We start from the raw sequence: 6,000 nt of genomic DNA on the forward strand, positions 1-6,000 counted from the left end.
AAGTATTTAAAGCTAAAAAGAATGTGTTATTGCATAATTATCAATAACCTTGGACAATTGTAAATATAAATAAATAATAAATAATTTTAAATATAAAATAATATATTATTTTAAAAGTTATATTTGGTGACAGTGAGTAGTGGATCAACCATTTTAATTTCTTAATTGTAACTAAAGTCTTTAATTAAAAACTTGAGAATTAAATTAATGAGAAAGTTCCAATGAACAAATGGACAAAAATGTATTGCATTGGATGATGGTTGCATTAATTTGCATTAATATGCAAAATATGTTCATCACTATAACTGAGACCCGACCATTTTTCAATATTTCAATAATTCCAATTCAATTTATTTTAACACAGCATTTTCCAGTTGCATACATGTAGTGCAGGTAAGATGATATATATATATATATATATATATATATATATATATATATATATATATATATATATATATATATATATACTCTGTATGATTAATGGTGGCTTAGAGGTTGCAAAAATAGATTTATTCAAAAAAATTCATTTGCATAAATACTGATGTGCAATTCATGGTTTAAATATGAAATTGTAATTCCTTTTCTGAGATATTTTTATATCTGTTGTGTTTTTGGGATAAAATATCTTAAGACGCATCTTTATTTCAGTTAAAAAAAAAAAAGAAATCTGGCAGAGTTTGTGTTGTGTTGTGAGTCCTTATATTTTAGATGATATATTATTTCATTTTCTCCATTGTTATTCACTCTTCTCCCCATTGCATACAATTAGAAACCTTGTAAAGCCATCCTTTCAAAAAAATTAACTATAAGAATTCAACTTTTTATCTAATCAGTTTTATGCTAATGATGTCGTTTGCATTTATCTTTTTGTAATGAAGGATTAGCTCAAGACTGTCCTAAGCATCTCAGGGACCAATTTATCTGCCACCCTGGATCGGGGGGCCCTTGTGGTTAATTACCATTCGTTAATGTAGTTTGGATCCTTTCTTCTTGGAATACTCGAGAGCATGCTATTGTAAATATTTGTCCCATATAAATGTGCTGGTTTCTAGTCACTGTCCTCAAGCATAATGTGTCTAATGACAAACATTAATAACTTACAGTGGGGGAAAACTACAGGGAGAACTGGCATGTGCAGGAATAGCTGCACGCAAATTAGCACGAACTTGATGTCTCCTGCCTTGATGCATACTGCATAGTCAACATGTTTGCATACCCGCTCCATCCGCTTGCCGCAGCCGCTATTTCTGTGACATTTAAATGCACTGAACTCCCTGAGGTTTAATTAACATGGCCTTCCTCAGCCACCCACTGAAAATGAACACATAAAGAAACATTCAACTCCACATCTTTTGTGTCATGTAATATTTCATGTTTTTAAAAAGAAGAATGAAACCTTTCCCTCTTAAACTCTGTCTCACTGCTGTGTCTTCTTGTGAAGGTCTCATTAAGAAATGCACCTTAGGGGACCGACTGATCAGGACTTCTAAATGCTAGGATTTTCCCTTTCCTCCATCCCTTTGTTCCTCTTATCAATTTATCATTCAGTTACACATTCATTCCCTTAGTTTTTTTTTTGTTTTTTTTTTCCTTCTTTTTTTCCACCCTTAATCTTTCCTTTTCTTCTTTTTGATAGTCTTGGCAGGTTCCACTGAGAGAGGTGCTTCACCTCCCGCTGTGGGTAGCTGGGTGCCACAGGGGCTGTTGGGAGTGATGATGAGGGGCTGCTGGAGCTTCAACCCATGAACCTCCCCCTCCCCTTTTCCAAAATCAATAACTGAGAGTATAGAGGTCTCCTGCAGCATTACTGGAACAGGTCCATCACAGGTCATACCCGAATCAGTGCTCGGATGAAATGACTGAGAGGTCAAATTTGACAACTGAAGCTAAACATGTTCACATTCATCTGTTTGAAGTGCATCTGGGTGACAGGAATATATTTAATATGTAAGACAACACATCTTGGGGAGCTTCGTGAACAAAGAGGCGTAGCTCAAACTAGATCAATAATTTCTTTCAGCAAGAACCAGATATGAAAGTCACTTGTGCTGACTAACATAGGTTAAAATGGCATATCATATCATTGCTCTGATCCCTGTCTTGCTTTGATTTATGCATGCAATTAATTGTATATTGAGGTTTTTTTTTGTTTTTTTTTCTACTTATGTCTTGTCTCAACATCTATTTCCCTATCACAATCGTGCCAGTGTTTATTCAGTTTTTCAAGAGGCTGGTTGTGGCACATAAGACTCAAACAGATAAATTGTGCTCAAACATCCTGACTCATTGTCACCTAGAAAACAATGTGTCTCATTCACTACGCATGCTTACGCACAAATTTGTGAGTAAAATTTCCGCGTACAAACATTTTTTCACTAATGATGATTCTTAAATACTAAAATTTATTCTAAATTTACAAAAAGAACTAGGCTATAGAAACAACTCAAACCACACTTACGCAAAAAGTAGCTACTTACTCCGTGCAGCCTTATAATCGTGTTAAAAAGTTATATTTCATCTTATCACGAATATAATTATGTAATGTTATTTATATAATAAATTATTTATACAATATAATTTAATCTTAAATATATTTCATCATCATTCATATACAATGAAAGAGTAAGAAAAGCTGCCTTATAGCTTCAGCTGCGAGGTTTCTCTGAATAAAGGAGCAGATGTACAGCAGGCTAATCAGAGGTCTGTATAAAATGTGTTTATTGTGTTTGAACTAGTTTTGAGAATTGCACACTTAGTTGGCATTGCTGAGGATCTGGCGAGAGTGCGACGAAAGGCTGCTAAGGAAATGTTGTGCGGAAAGCCCTTAAATGGAGATGGTTTGGGCGTGATTTATGCAAATGAGATTACCTCGTGCACGCGGTCGTTCATTTAGAATACTCCGAATTTACTAGAACGAGGTTAGGAACAAATTTATGTGCATGCGCACCGCAGCGCACATATTGTGAATTAGGCCGAGATTCTTCATGAGAGTTTTTCCTGTGCGTAGAAATACTAAATTATCCACGCAATTATTAATGAATGAGCTCCAATGACTTGTGTAGGAACGGTGTTAATTAACTTTAGTGTTTAGCACAATCATTCCCACAGATATTAGTTATATCATTATTATATTTATTTTACAGTATGTAATAATATATTTTACGATAAATATATAGTATTGTTTATTATGTAGGCCTATTGTAATTATGTTGAACAAATGATTTTTATTTATTCTCAATTTATTTGTACAATTTTTTTTACACTTCAACTAATTTATCTACTCAAATAAGTGTTTTGTATACTGTTCTGTAAATTGCGTAGTACAGTAGTTTGCAAGGATAAAACAATTGGACTAGGGATAATGGACCTTAGTGTGAAGGAAAACTAGGCTGCGAATAACAGACGTCACAGTCTACAATAGGTCATGTGCAATTGAATGTAATTGTATCGAATTATCACAACCAATGTTTATATATATATATATATGTGTGTGTGTGTGTGTGTGTGTGTGTGTGTGTGTGTGTGTGTGTGTGTGTGTGTGTGTGTGTGTGTGTGTTGGCTGATAGATCAGTAACAATAAGGCAAACAAAAGCAATGCCGTGAGCAGATTGTTTGGTTATCACTCGTTTCATTTGTGCCAAGTTAAATATGCTGTCTACCATATCTAAGGTCTAACATTTAAGAACAATTTTAGAAAAACACCACATAGGACATATCATATTGTATATTAAAGTCAACTTAAATTTAAATTTGCACTGCTCATGGGGTGCCAATACAAAATCACTACAAAATCGTAGTCCTGGATTTAATTTTGGACCTGGAAATGTACATACCATATATATACACGAGAGGGGGCTATTGTCAAAGCTTCAACTTACCTACTTAGCTCGGTCTCATTGCCTTATAAATGGATGTTCGGAAGCATTATATCTTATAATCAATATAAAATAAAAGGTAAAAATGCAAAAGTGGTTTATGAATACCAGGAAGTCTGTGGCCTCCCAATGTGGATATAAACTTCATCAAATGTTTACAGGAAGCAACATTTGTTTAGTTTTTCATAGATGAAGAAAAAAAGTATTTTGTCTTATTATCCAATTAAAATTCTTGACAAAAAGATTACTTCAGAGGTGACACTGGGGAATGTACAGTATTAACACTCCCTATACTGTGCAAGACATATTCTTTGAAGTTCACTTCACTTGACAAAATGCATTCATTTAGAACACCTTGAAACGTCATACACAGACAAAACTTGAATCGTGCATATTAGAAAAGTAGAAAGGTATGATGATGACATAATATAAAAATAAATTAGCATACTTTTGTGTTTATGTAGGCTATAATACATCCATATATTGCCTACCTACAGCTCTGGAAAAATAAATGAGACCACTGCAAAAGTTGTACTGGATTTACTATTTATTGGCATGTTTTTGAGTAAAATTTAGCTAGTGATAACATTTCTCTCAAATATCAAATGCACACTTTATACCCATAAACAACCACACACAAACCACAACTGAGACTCATGTTCAGTGCATTTATTTGAGTCAAACTTCATGCAGTTCTGGGGTGATGCGCAGTGCCTGGTGGGTAAATGTCCCTGTCCACTTCCTGTGAAGTGATGTGTAGATGTTCCCTTATTTCATATGCTGTCTGTGGCACCCTTCCTGCTGAACAACTGGAATCTCACTTAAGATGCAGGAATACCATGTGAAGTCCACTTCGCATTCACTTCCATGTGATTTTTCAGCATCTCACATTCAGATGCTGTGTGGAGTTCAATAAAAACCTGTTTCAAGACCCTAGCTCTTTTGCATTCATCAGCACTGCAGCTTTACATTCTGATACTATTGTGTGGCATCTCACATTTTTAATAGCGTAAACACGTTCTGTGTGAACAGCCCCTTATTTCTGTCACTCAAAAGTAAAAAAAAAAAAAAAAAATTGTCAAATTAGACAGAGGGTGAAACTGAAGCGCTTCTCCTCATCCACGTGGATGAAGAAAACTGTAGCATTTAAAGGTTATTTCTGATGACTGACACCACAGAATTTATCAGTATGGGAAAGCCATTTCAATGCAAATCACATACAGTACCTGCAAGTGTTGTTCACTCTGCAAGTGCTACACATTATAGCACCAAATAAAATAAAATAAATAAAACAATATATTTACTCATGTTGTTTTACATCATGCACAGTGCATGTTTGTGATAATGTAAGGTAAATGCTAATGTGGTGATGAATTTACCTAGTATACAAGCATGAGTGAGCGATCACTCAAAGCCCCCAACTTCACATTACAATTCCACTACTTTAAAGGGATGCCAACAACAAAAATAATGAAGCAATATAAGAAAATGCATGTAAATATTTATAAATATGTATTCTAAAAGTAATCTGAAATATAACCGCAAGCTGCTATTATTCTAAGCACAAACGGTTTATGTAGATGCTATGGTTATACAAAGGCCATGTCTCTTTTCAAATATAACTTAGGTCTTTGTGTCTTTATGGAATTATTATTGTATATAGATATTGCATTAAAATAGACAAATAATATTGTCTCTTCCTTTTAATTGTACAGAAATACATTGTCACGTTTGGCAACTTAACAAATATGTTTTGGTGATCACAGATTTCTTTGTGAACTAATTAAATTAGACCTTATTAAACTTTATTAAACTATAATACTTTTTTGCATTTTATTTACTACAAGGCAGTTTATTGAACCATGCACAGATTTTAAACTATGAGAAACGATTTGTAATCCTTTGTCTCCCTCTGGTGGACAAGATTGCTTTACGTCCTTCATCTCTCATATTCCCATTGATATAAATGGCTGACCTTGCCCCAAGCATAAGAAATTCATGAAACTCAGCATGTTGTCCACTACATAAAGCCTGGTTTATACAAACCCCATTTCCAGAAAAGTTGGGACATTTTGTAAAATGCAATAAAATCAAGAATCTGTGATTTGTTAATTTTCTTGAA

The sequence above is a fragment of the Scardinius erythrophthalmus genome, assembly GCF_964197995.2.
Source record: "Scardinius erythrophthalmus genome assembly, contig: HAP1_SCAFFOLD_52, whole genome shotgun sequence".
NCBI lineage: Eukaryota > Metazoa > Chordata > Actinopteri > Cypriniformes > Leuciscidae > Scardinius > Scardinius erythrophthalmus.